Raw genomic sequence first — 15,530 nt, 5'->3', positions numbered from 1 at the left:
TTATTTTTTAATATTGTAAACATTAGTTTAATATGGATTATTGGAAATACATGTGATATTATCTATCAATTTTATACATACATATACTGTAGGATTTTGTTTTTGTCAACTGATTCCAATTCATCATTTTTGGTTGTGCAATATAACTATTTAATCTTGTGTGAATATATGTCAGTTTTATGTTATTTGACATTTAGTCTTAAAAAAACTATTTCCTTGTTTAAAATTTTTTTTATATTAACAGAAATGGGAATTAACTAGTAGTATTGCTTTGGACAGCAAGTTAATTAAAAAAAAAGCTTAAGAAATATGTGACAACATGATAATTGTATTTAAATTATATAACTTAAAAATTAGAAAATTATGTAATTTATTGTTAATTATTGTCTGATATAGTAGAATGATATTTGGTATTCTGATGTATTTTTATATATACATATATATAAATACATAAATTAATGTATGACATTTTTTAGTGATAGTCCTGTTTATTTGTAAACAATGTGTGTTAAGTGTTGAATATATCGTTTTCCCTCACAGTTATTGTCTTAGTATGTTCACTAAATAATTTTGAATTTTCTGAATGGTTAGATAATGACATGAATTTAAGGCTCATTTCACATATCGTATGTATGTTGATGAAAATGTGACTTGTATTCACATGATCATGTATAATAAAAGCTGAGTGGAAATATTGAGGTTTTGCTCCAGTACCTATTGTCAATGTCTATCATTTAAAATTTAATATAAGTAATCAAAATGAAAAGTGACACTTTTTATCGGTATTATTATTTAAAAAGACCAAATAGTTGAAAAAAATTGTGCAAAAAGACTTGTGCAATGTGCATTTACCTCAATGTTATTATTTGATGTCCGAGAGCACAAAGACAATTTTTTAATTATTGGATGTTCGTTAGAAGTTACGACAAACTATCATATAAATTTGAACAACATTTAGAACATTTTTATTGTATTGGAGTACCAATAACTCCAGTAGACCGATTTTGTGTTACATTGTCACGTTGAGGTAAGCTTGTTTTAGATTTTAATTACCTATATATTAGCTATAATTAAATAATGTTAAGTTATATTTAATTAATTATAGGGAACTATTCAACCAAACACAAATAATGATGTTTAGGTACATAATAATTAATATTAGTTCAAAGTATAATAAATTATTTATTATAAATAAAAATATTTTCATATTTATAACTTAAGAGGACATCACAGTGTTAACATCACAAAATGTGTTCTGCTGAACGGAAATTTGTTATGATACCTATACGTTAATGAGATAGAGTCTACACATACGGGTAATGGTGTCCTCTTATAATAATATAAAATCATTATAATTTGTGTTATCCATATTAAGAGGACGTCATACCCACAGAGTCCAACTTAGAGGGGGGCTAGGGAGACTGCAGCCCGGGCTCCTTTGATATTTAATTATTTAAAAGGCACTGTGAAATTTTATGATATTATTGCTTATGTAGATAGTTAACCTTTCAGTCTACAGTTTATCGTTACATACACTTTGTTGGTCAGTTTCGCATCATTAGTACAATCGGTACATTAGTTGTTAGTAATCCGTCGACTGTCGTAGAGATGTTAAATTATTAAATTAGTTTTTAGTCGAGTTTGTGAGTTCTGTTCATTACTAGTGTATGCCAAAAACTATTGAAATTTGAAAATGTCTGAGAAAAATAGTATTCATCTCAATGGTTATACAAAACGAAAATTAAAGGAGGCCGAAGATGCAGTAAGCAAGTTACCTAAATTAACGATTTTTTTTTAAACTATCAACAGTGCAGACAAAGTAACAACAAAAACAAAAAAACAAAACACACACAAACTAACACACTTCATTTTTCAGATCTAATTCAAAAGTTTAGTGAACTAAAATAGTAAAATCTAGAAAAAACCGTTGTTTTAAATTCTAAATCATGTACATTTTTTTATTATTTACATTGACTATGTTGAAAAATGCATTACTACTTTGAGTTTGTGTACAATGTACATGATGTATATCACTGAACATTTGTTTAAAATATCTTTAACTATCTACACTTCTTTACTTATATTTATAATTTTAATTTCATCGTTTTATTTATATTAATCATCATTAAATAATTACTTATAGACTTATACTATAATTTATTTATAATCTTATAAAATAAATTGAATATAAAAAATCCATATAGCAAAAAGACTGCACTTATAATTTAAGTTGATAATTTAGAATTAAGATGATAATTAATTTTGGGGCCTCATCAAATAATTAGACCCGGGCCCCAAAATTTCTAAGTTGGGCTCTGCTCACCCGCATGTGTTGTCTCCGTCTTTCACACGTACTACAGTAAATTTTCGTTCACCAATTTTCAATAGTGCGCTTTTAGTTTTAATATTAGAGTGAATTGACCTATTATCAAACTTTTATGTAAGAACATTATCTGTGTTCTCTAGTTGGCTTTTTACGATATTTTAATTTTTAAGTGAATTATGAGCATTTTCAAATATTTAATAATTTCATATTCATAACTCGCCTAAAAATTCTTATTACAAATCTTATTTATACATTAAATAAAAAAAATATATATATATATATAAATTTCATATGGAATTGTAAAAAATAAAACAACAGATAACGCTAATTTTCAATTGGGTACTTTTTTAGTTATTACTTATTTATAAAATAAAAATTAAGTAAATAACTAATTTATTGTACTTGAAAGTTTATTGGTAAAACTTGTGAATACTGTTGTTGTTGATATGGAAAATAAAAAGGATCGTTGTTATTTAGGATACATAGAAGGATAACTGCACTTTTGAGTGACCAGATCATTTTTTATTTCTATTATATTGTTAGTGTTAGTACTTATAATATAAGAACGAAAAAGAAGTCTTTGATCTGTATAAAATTGACAGTTGGTAATAAAGACTCAAAAATAGATCTGTCCTCGTCTTCTGTCGATGTCTGAGTTGTCTCTAATGGCCGCAAGAAATTCTTCAAAATGGTTTTTTTGCTATTGACGAACATTTTTACCTCACCCAAGGATCTCTATCAGAAGTAAGTAATATTTATTTAATGTCCTCCCTAAAATCATCTTCATCACTGAAGTCATTGTTAATAACTTCGATATCCGAATTTTAATTAGAGCTAAAGTTAGAGTACGTCCTGAAAGTTGTATTTCAGTATTTGTATATTATTTCACTAATTCACTTTTTGTTCAAGGGGCCGCTACACTAGCATTTATTTTCTCTGACATCTCCCACTTAATATAATAGGAACAAAGATACTCCGTATTTCCACGATTACGACTCTGGTTCAGTTTAGGACAAAAGCACCTATTATATATTTTATAAAAAAGAGTTTTTCTGTGCATTGACCGGATAGATTTTTAGTATTTACATTTTTTTTTATAAATATAACTATAAAAGCATGTTTTAATTTAAAATAATTTCGATTATTTTTAACCATTAAAAGATATTTACCGCCATATAACAGCCGGTGGTCATACTACAATGTTTAAATTTTGTACTTTTATGTCCGCCGACGCCCATAGTTGATCATTATTACCATTACCACGCCACGTGCCAGTTGGCGACCAAAATTAATTTGGTTTTATATTATTAACTTATCAATGGCGCTACAATAATGCACTAAAATAAAGACCACGGCGTAGCGGGAATCATTACAATTTTTTGAATATGATACATTATTTTTTATTTTTAAACTTTTTTTCAAATATATAGTACTAGCTGAATTACCCGGCTTCGTCCGTGTGCAGTTTTTGCTTTCTCAAAATGAAATTCTTAAATCAACACACATTGTCGTGTTTTAAAGACGAAAAACCTTTATTTTATAATTTATATAATTGACCGGTGTTTTACGTATCAGAACAAGTCATATTTACACGCCGACAAAATACACACTCAAAAAAAAGGTCAGGTTACTGGTAGCTGGAAACCCTCGGGACGCCATGCCGTACCGTATTCCCGTTATTGGCCAATTGCTATTGTTATTATTATATGAATATAAATATACAAATTATACGTAAAAATTTATTTTCACCGATTTCAACCCTTTAAAATCAAAATTTTGAAAATCAGGCGACGTGGTGACACTCAGACAGGTATTTGAAACAACTCTGTGAAGAAAAATTGGAAAAATGTTTAATAAAGTCGTCATAAAATGGGTACATAAAAATGTATTTATATTAATTTATATTTAAAAGGATTATAGTATATACAAATTTGAAAGACATGGAAAAATATGCATGGTGCATAACTAAAACCTATTGTATGATCGCCGGCGGTCATATGACGGTTAACGTGTTAATAATTTATTTAAAACTATAAATATTAAAAATCTATTAGGTCAATGTACAGGAAATACTCTTCTTTATAAAATATACAATACGTGTTTTTGCCCTAAACCGAACCAGAGTCGTAAACGTGGAGTATCTTTGTTCCCTTATTATGTGGGAGATAGACAGAGAAAACAAATGTTGATGTAGTGACCTCTTAATATACCAAAACTAAGCTATATATATATCAACTACTACTCGTATAAAATTATAAGACCATCTTCGACGACTGCAGGCGTTCCTTTATCCGAAGCAACGAGTAACGACGATCTTCAAAATAGATTCGGACGGTGCGTCTCCGCTAGACGACGTATACCGACAACAACATATTATAGTTCCTCCACGATATCGTGGACCGCGCTTTCGACGTTCTCATTTGCTTTCGACGTCTATGCTGTTTTCAATGGTTATGGTTTTTAATGGATATGGATTTATTTTAAATTTCACGGAAGACATCATTTAAGAAAGTTGCAGTCATCATTATGTTTTCTCCGATTGAGGCTATCTTAACAGTTGCGAATGTGTAGTGTACACGTCTTGAACTTTGAATTGCAAATATCTAAACTTAATTGGAGTATTGTCGAACACCGTGGTGGTGGATAAATTTTCTGGACGACAAGTACTAAAGCGTCGTTTATTAGTTTATTACTACTAATAATCCACTAGCCAGCGAGTACCTACCTATATTACTCGTTTATCAATTCTAATCGGTCGACATTAAGATTTCGTGGGCCTGTTTATTTTTCTGAACACTATAGTCATTATTTATTGATATATATATTAGTGATATTACCTAAGTGTATAGTATTGTAATAATTTAACGAAGATTTCGAATATCTCGATTTATATTTCACTCGTTTTAAACTTTTAGGTGGTCTTTTTTATTTTATTTTTAAAATGTTTTAATGTTTCCATCACTATTTTCAGTTTTTTTCATTTCAAATTTCAAATTTCAATATCCAATGTTTTATAACTTATTTCATCGTCACTTTCGATTTCAATACGAAGTTTTATTATTATTATATTATTGGTTTTGAGTGTTAGGTCGTATTTTTTTATTTTTGTGATAAATTAGTACAAACATTGGTAGAAAATATAATTGATTTGAATTATTTTAACCGTACAGTAGTTGTAGCTGTAATCAAACGTTAGAAATCCCTAAAACTCGGTAGGCCGATAGATTGTCAATCCGGCGGTGGGTACGTACTTTCATGTGGATTAAAAATTTTCTAATTGGTTGATGAATGATGATAACATATTTTCTATTAACTTTATTTACTGATTTAATGATGTAAGTATTTCACCTTATAAGTACACAGTAGATTCTTATTATGTCGAAAATCGTTATCTCAAATTTTGTATTACCTATCTCAAACTACATATTGAAATGCCCTTGAAATTACTATTACACTTATAGCGTTTTGCTCTCGATAACTCAAAATAAAATTAATCGTTTTTAGTTATCACGAATACACAAATATTTTTATTACGGTAAGAACACAAAATTAAGCAGTACATTCAATATAGTGATCAAAGAACCAGAAAATAAACGTAAATTAAATATTAAATATCCATTATTATTACATTTTCACAAAAACAAAAGTAATATTAAATATTAAACAAACCTTAATGACAAATTAAAAAAAAAAACAATAATTCACTCATTATTGTAGCTTATTGATATGTACGTAGTAATATTAATACTTAAGCATTCAAATTATTTACCAATAATTTAAATTTTAATAAAATTCGATATCTCGAAATTTTTCCTGTTCCCCTTGAGATTAGATGTGACGAGAAACTACTGCAGAGGTTCCTAACCTTTTTTGAGGTTCAACCAATTCCAGTGCTTCATAATCATAGCTGTAAAAATTAAGCACATATAAAGTATTATAGTTGTAGATTTGAATGGACATAGACCAATTACACCTAAAATAGAGTTTTCCAATTGCGCTTGTATTCAAATTTGCCTACTTTCAGATATGAAAATATTGTTGTTTGATCTAATTCCATTAATATAAAACAACTAAACACTAAAATTCTTGAAAATTAAAAACTTACTTATCGATCATTTGATTACTGGTTAAAGTGACTGATTATAATATGTTTTATTACAGTATCAGGAAGTTTATGAAACGTTATTATTATTACCGCAAATAAAGTAACTTGTTAAATTTGAAGGAAAAAATTATTTATTTATTTATTTATATTATATTATGTACTAATAATCGCTAAAAAATTAGTTGGTATATAATATAATATAAATTAATAAATATTTTTTTTCTTCAAATTTAATAAGTTACTTTATTTGCGGTAATAATAATAACGTTTCATAAAATTCCTGATATATATTATATAATTATAGTTATAACTATTAATATGTAATAAGTTGTCTTTAGGTATTATAAAATGTTTTGAGCGCAATTGGTATACTGCAGTGGCGTATGGGGGGGTATGGGGGTCATATCCCCCCCAGAAGCTTATTTTATTTTATTTTATTTAAAACCATGTTTAAAACGATATTTTGATAGTTGTATGAACATTGAACAACTAACCTAGCCTATGAATGAAAATACATTTTGTAAACATTTCCTGCTTTGCCGATTTCAATGATAAGAAAGAGGCGGCTATCTAGTTGTTGAATATAATATTGTTACCACAGTCTTAGATTGTTACTATTGTTCAGTGATATTATCTTACCTTAAGATGAATTCAGAGCTAATAATCAACAATTAACGTAGACGAGAAACGCTTATCAATATCTCAAACTGAATTAATTCTACTGTTTGATTTTTGAAATGTGTTAAAGTGAAATTACTAGTTAATCTTGAATTCTTGTGTTGAAAGTTGCAAAGTGTTGAATACTTGAATATATAACGTACCTATATTTAAATTTATAATAAATTGTTATCATGGATACAATTGATACAGGTAAAAAACAATCTATTTAAAACTATTTTAAAAGAAAAGCGTCTACTTCACCAAGTCAAAATAGTCAATCTGGTAAGACAAATAAAGTTCTTGTCACTTCTTGCCCTGTTACTAATAATGAAAATCTGGATGAAAAAAGTAAGGATTGTGATGTAAGTTTATTATGTTTTATTTATTTTATTTTTTAAGTGTTAAAACTATAGTAATTGTACATTTATACAGCTTACTGCTTATAAGTTATAATATACATAAAAATACGTTAAATATTATTTTTATTTTGAAGATTGAAACCAATTGCACGATAAATTCTAATATTCAGCTGCTTCCGCAAATTAATGATATTGCTTTATTTATTAATCGTAGCTTATATGACGAAGAAAAGCTATTAGTAAGTTACTAGCCATAAGATATATTTCAATTTTTATTAATAACGACAATTAGTGTAAAATGTATCATTAAATGACACACACACACACACACACTTGCTTGCTTGTAGCTATATTATATAATTAGTAACTACATACCTAACTAGGACTATGAAATATTAAACTGCATGTTTATAATTGCACACATTTATTTATAGATGCTTAAGAATGTTTGGGAACCGCCAAAAATGTATAAATATCTTTTATTGGAACAAAACAAAAAAAGAGGGCTTAGATTTCAGTCCAAATGGTTTGACGAATTTTCTTGGCTTGTATATTCTGATATAAAAAAGGGAGCTTTTTGTAAATTTTGTGCTATTTTTTCAAAAACTTTGTTTTATAATTAAAAAACAAATTTTTTTACACATTACAACATGTACCTATACGCTATATATTAATATGAATAAATGTGTATAATATACTAAATATATCTTAAAATCTTTATACTCCCCCCCGCGAAAAATTCCTAGATACGCTACTGGTATACTGCCATCTGAACAACCAAATCATCTATGCTCGATCGTCAAACCTGTATCTTGAAAGATTTATTCGATTATTTTGTCTTAAATACGTACTTATAGCTGTGAACCGAGGATTCACTCGAACTATTTAATAAATAATTTGTCGATATGACTGCGGACGCACTTGTGCTAGAAAAAGGTAACAATTAAAAATGGTACGCACTCGAAAATCGAGATATCTCCTATAATGTATATTTTATACACATCCGACGTTGCTCGAGAATAAATGAAATTGAGATGGACAATATTCACTTGCGACTAAAAGTAATAACTAAATAACCAATAAGAAACTTTTTTTCTTACTAAATGCAAATTGGGATAACTGATAACTAGTTCAATCTATTATTTACACCTTTTTTCGTAAAATCGTAAAATCCGCTGCGTAATACCTGTTACCCGCGGATTTCATTTTAATATTTAATGCTATTATTACGATCGACCTGGTCCAAAATTTGATGTCAATAATATAACATTTTATTGAAATCGGTGCAATGGTTTTTGAGTCTATAGCGCAGAAAAAATATGAAGAAACATTCAAACATTAATTTATACACATAATGATGGGTACCCATCGGGGGTAAGACAGGTGACTCCAGGTACTTGTACTACGATTAATAAAAACATCCTAGAACGTTTGGATTTGAGGAGTTTGGGTTGAAGGTAAAGATACAAGAACAAAAAACAGTTGTTGGGTATAATATGTAGTTGCAGTTTAATACCATATCATAAATATTATTCAATGTTTAACCATCAATCATCATGCAGCGGAGAAAATGTCAGGCTGTACATATTAGTTTTTTTAGCTTTCAGCATCAAACTCTTTCTTCAATTTCAATGAACAACTAAATTTCTAGTCTAACAATATGTAATGGTATACAAATAAAATTTTAAAATTTTTTTTCACTATTACGATAAGTACAATTTTTATGATCTCCGCGAATATATTGATAGAACTAGGTATAATTTACACACATTTGAAATGTTACTATGCCCCTAAAAAGATTCCGGTCAAGCTCGGTGCGAACGCCTATGATGGGTGCCCGGTGGGCTCAGGCACACATTAGAATATTGGATTTTACTGGGACTCTGTATTGATTAGGGGCTAAGTCCCATCACCCAAATTGTGCATTTATGCCTATGATACCAAGGCACCCATAAAGTTTTTTAAAACCTGGCGCCTATGAATTTATACCTATTTAATTGCATACTATATTAATTTATTTATATATAACAATTTACCTAGTGGCTAGTATATATTATACTCCAATAATAATACTTAAAATAGTAATTACGATTGGAAACCCTCAGAATTCTTCTAATATTCAAATATTTCAAATATTTACCATTAGTAATGAGGACGGAGATACCTGAATAAAATTCAGGTAACCCTATTACGGCGTGCTATTATTGGTTCACAATATAACGTATCAAAAAAACAAAAAAAATAAAAATGAATAAATAAAATAAATATACCTACGTTGGTACCTAATAAAAATGAAATTTCATTAAAATATATTATTATCGTGATTTTTTCATCATTAGAGTAATAGCAATTCCTAAATACGTCTCTGTTTGTAGGACTACCTACAGAGGGGAAAAATAATTAAAAATACACCATGTTTACGAAATACTATACTGTCGAATGTTAGAACCGTTAGAGGACATGGGTATACTGTATACGTGCTATTGTGATTAGTGTGCATACAGACAGACATACAGTAAGGACAGTAAAAAAGAGCAAGAGAAACAGGAAAGGTAAAAAGAAATTTTGATGACGAAAACATGGGCTATTGTGACACGTACCCGGTTGATATAGTTTCTAACAATAGCGTTATCGTCGTGTAATATAGGTCAGTGTCGTTGGTGGTGATGGTGGCGATGGTGGCGGTGGCGGTGGCGGCGGCGATGAATTGATATCGACGCATACCTACACCGTGTTGTGGTCGACGCACCCGCACTGCTATCGGGCGGTAGTGACGCGGTAAAGGCAACTGGTGTGTGGGGTTTTATTTCGTTGCCTACGTTACCTGGTTATTTTTTTGACATTAATTTATGTTTTTTAGGACAACTTTCGAGCCCCGAAACTTAAGACTACGATATATTTTTATTTCAAAATAATCAATATGTTGACACAAAAGCATAATTGTGTAGTAGTTACAGGATTATCATAACATTATTTTTTTTTTAAACAACTTTTGAAGCACTTTTTTATGAACTTTTTTGTTCTTATATAATTTAGAGATATGAGTGCAAACCATTTGTTTCCAAGCCATGAAGTGAATTTTGGAAATCGTGTACAAAAAATACAATAGATTAAAATTATTGTTTCAATGTTAGTGAATTATTTTGCTCCCTGCCCAGCTTTTTAAACAGTTACGCTAATACATATAATGACGTAGGTAATTGAATTAGGAAATTTATAAATAAATACAAATCAGTTATAACTTATACATAAATTATAATTGGTTAAAATTTATATGATATAAATTGAAAAAAAAAAACAAAAAAACATATGTATACAAAATATATAATTATAAATACATTTTAATCGAAATGTTTATTATGTATAATAAATAAATTTAAATTAAACCAGTTTCTAATTGTATAATTTTTAATTTTCTACTTAATTAATTTAGACTACTATATTTCGTAATCATAATAAATTCATATAAATCAATAATCACATGTATATGTATAACTTAAAGAATAGTTTTATTACCTATATGATAACAAATATTTTTCTTTTCATTTTCAGTTTTATTTTTATTTATTTGTTAATAGGAAATTTTTTTTTATACCTTAATTAGCATCAATAGCGCTCACCCGAACGGTGGTGGACGTATAAACCCAATCCACCTGTAGTCTGCAGGTTGACGTTCAACTATGGAAGTGAATGATGAATATGGCAATACTGCTCGACTTGACCCCAATACCCTGGATGCTCCTGGAAGGTATTGATTTTTGTTAGCTATACTACTACGCAATAATATTTTATTACTTGTCGACAAGTGCCAGACGACTGTCTGCCTTAGTGCCATCCATTAGGTTTCGCGTCAACTTAATTTTTTATCGTTCAACCATAATCGTACATAGTTCAACTCTAGTCGTTCATTAGTGCCATTTTCGGTTGAACGAAACATTTTTGATGCTACCAAGTATTTTATTAGATTTTAAAACGTCTGCATTTTGGAAATCCTCCATTCAACTATAGTTCTAACAACAGGTGATTAATAATAATAATAATAATAATAATAAAACTAATGATAACTACTGTTGACTTTTTTAAAAGGTAAATTTGGTTACTTTGGTAAGTTAATATAATGAAAATAGATGTAATTATTTTTACTTATTCGTTGATAATTATTTATGTTTGGAAATAAATTTACCTGTTTTGCTAAAACTTCAGTGGGTTTTCAAATATTTGTTTATTAAATAGTTTAAAGGGCCATTCTGACACATATTATATTATCATCATTCTATATATTTTATATCAATAAGACAATAACACTTTATGCAGTGATGCAGTATTTAAGATTCCGATTTGGACCTCATTACCAGTAACTCTAGCTGTATAATTTTCGACCTCAGCTTATTTTTCTACTAATCGATTTCACCTCTCACTTTAGATAAAATGTATTTTTGAAGACTCGAAATAGTTCTTATTGATTTTAATAAGTGTAATTTATAAACTGATTTGTTTAAATTTATAGTTTTTTTCTGAAATATTTATTTATTAGTTTAATGGATTATTTAATAGTACTATAGTCTTATTATCTTTTCACTGTAAAACTCTTAATCGATTGACAGACATAAGTAATTTGTCAACTAAATTTAATATTTATTAGTTTTATAGTATGATTGGTTCATACATTATGGTTGAGATAAGGCCTGCAGTTCGACAAATCTTACAAAATATTGGTGGTTGGCGAGCATAAGTAGCAAAGCCTGTTAGTTAATAAATGTAAATAATAAATTTATCAAGGTTTTATAATTAAATCTAAATTTGATTGTGATTAATCATGTTGTAGGAGAATGATGAATCTTGGACCATTTATTAAATTTACATTTTTTTTTAAACTTTTGATTTCTACTCGTATTCTCTACTCTAACAATATTATAGCTTAAAAAGTGATATTGTTATCAGTTAAGTGGTCCCAGAAAAATGATTCTCTTTGATCATTTAAATCATACAGATTACAATTGTAATTTATTATGTGTTTAAAAGCTTAAAAAAGGTACATATATTTTTTAAATACTTGTTACTATTTAGTATTTTATGTCCAAAATAAGAAGACATGGCGGTTTTGCGCATGTGTAAACCAATAGCATATAAATTCTAATCGATTTACAGTCTACGCTGATGGGTGGTCTTGATGGGAATTGAGAAGCTATTATTGGGTGACGCGTGGGGATGCATAGAATAAATGGATTCTCATTGGGCTACGGTGTCTCTTACTGAACAGAATATAATATATACTATATAGTAACCTTATCTATATTCTATACTATACTAATATATAAAATGATAGCGTTTGTTTGTATTTTCGGGATAAACGCCGAAACTACTTATTCAATCGTTGTGCAGTTTTTTTTTAAATTAAAGAGGACATCACAGAGAAGATTTTAGGCAGAAATTTAGTCCAATAAAGTTAATAAATAATTAGTTATTATTCATTAAAATCTTGGGCGGAGCCCAGACGAGTATGCTATATATAATAATATAATATATGTATACTCAATTAGACATAATTTAACAAATCATCTGAACTGATTAAATTAACTAGTATATTTGGTATGATGTTATAGTTTTCAAAGAACGATATTGAAATATGATAAATACAAATAAAATTACTATAATATAATATGTACGTTTTAGGTAATAAGAAATTTAATTAGGTTTTACAAAATACCAGCTAGGTCTTTTATTCAAGTATACATAGTTTTATGCATACTATATAAGTTACTATATACTTTATACTATACTATATATAGTTACTATATAAGTAAGGTAAGTATTTCCAATTTATTTGCAATTAGTAAATAGTGAGTACACAAGTATATTTTGCTCAATAATTGATTGTATAGTTATCATTCATAATATAGCTAATTTACTTACCTTACCAAAATTATTAAAAAAATATTAAATATTTCGTATATTATAAATTTGTACCCACTTCCTCAGAAACTGTATGATTTGTTTTATTTATAGGTACATATAAATAGTTTTTATGACGTCTAATGTCTATACAATCATACTTTAATTTTGTTTTTATAAGCATTATATTCTTCTAAAAATGTTTAAATTTAGATATAAAATGTTTGACTAGTTGTTAATTATTATTTTTTAATAACATTTAGTATTTTCATTAATTCTATAATTTATTTGTTTAATACTCTTATCACCATTTACTACACAATAATTTCAAAAAAATATTTTATTTTATAGGTATTATGCAATTCAAAATATTGGTTATCATTTAATAGAAATAATAAAAATGTTTTGGAAAAGTAAGCTATTAAATTATTTTTATAGAAAATTTTCCATAAAAATTTCTTTTAATAAATTATATAATAATATTTCAAAATAGGTAACACCAATTTATTAATAATTAGCATGTAGCATGTTTTAATAGATCATAAAGATTCTCGATTCCCTGAGTATAGAGTATTTCCATCAGTAAGCTGAAAATAGTATAATAACATGTAGATTTTTAATTGTCCAATTGAAATTAGCTATTAAATTATGTGTTGCATAAAATATTTAAATATTAATTTTAGGGACATAATAGTTGTGACAATATTATTTACAGGTAATTAAAATTGAATTACTTTATTTTTAATAGAAATTATATTAATATCTACCTAGTAAGTAGTAGCCACTTATCTTATACTTTTAAAAAGCAGATGCCTTAAATTACATTGTATGAAATATATTTAAAACAATTATTCAAAGCTTTATTTGTTTTTTAATATTAGGAGTTAATAATATTGGGTTTACCTAATAATTTTTCTAATACATACTTGTTTATTATTAAAACATTGTAATAATTTGTAAGTAATATTACACTATTTATATATTAAATAATATATTATGTAGATATGCATGATCATTTTAATTTAAATTTTATCATAAAAAGACATAAAAAACTGAATTATGAAAAAAAAAAAAATAGATACTAAAATAAATACTTTATGTAATGTATAAATTAAATTTACTCTTTTCTAAACTAAAACTATGGTTTCTCTTACATATATTTATTTTTATCTTCAATGACCTTTTATAAAACTTAATATTAAAATACAAATATTTTATACTAAACTTAAGTTTAAAATTATTAATACATTATAAAATGTTATTTATAGTCAAATCAACATGCCCTTATCTACAAAGTATACCTGATCGTAGGATAATTATCATAATATATATTATTTACTAACCTAAATAAATCTGTTACATTGTAATATCTTCTGATTTTAGGTTAGTGATTTACAAACTAGACTGACATACAACACAATGTATACAAAAACTACTAAAAGTTTTGTAGATTATAAATAAGTACCCACAGTGGCGGATTTAGGGGGGGGGGTGCTTAGGAGCTGAAGCACCCCCCATTCCGCGCGTATTTTTATTAAAAATTACTAATAATTCGCTAATTTAAAAAAAAAAATATGTTAAATTGTTTATAATTTTTATATTGCTTAATTATGTTTAAGTACCAAATTATTAATTTTTCTTCCCCAAATTGTACATAATAAGTACTTTAGGACTACTATTATTAACAAAATGGCACCCACCATAAAAAAACCTAGATCCGCCACTGAGTACCCACATAAATGAAAATAGTTTTAAAACAAATAAACATATATTTGTGGTTGTTGGAGTCACATTATAACTGATCTACCACCTAGTCTACACATTAAGTTTTAGTATAATGTATAATTGTTGGTGCATATATGATATATCGTATGTATATGTAAACCATAAAAATAGATGTAGAATAAATATGCCATGTTTTTTTAGTTGACTGTAGTATTTCATAATTGAATACATAAAAAATAAATTATAGTATAAATTAGTTGTACTTGTTGAATGCTACAGTTTTAGTGATTAATTAAATGTAGGAGATAAAAATCTAAATTTTATTTAACTCTACATTTCCTTACGATCGCAATCTTCATATATTTACTAATTAAATTAAGTATTTTGTAGGTTCATTTTTGAAGTATAAGAAGAAGTATCCAAGGAATAGAAAGAAAAAAATAGTGGACTAAAGTGAATTTTT

This window comes from Rhopalosiphum maidis, chromosome 2, assembly GCF_003676215.2.
Source record: "Rhopalosiphum maidis isolate BTI-1 chromosome 2, ASM367621v3, whole genome shotgun sequence".
Lineage (NCBI taxonomy): Eukaryota > Metazoa > Arthropoda > Insecta > Hemiptera > Aphididae > Rhopalosiphum > Rhopalosiphum maidis.
Note: the sequence above shows the minus strand (reverse complement) of the source record.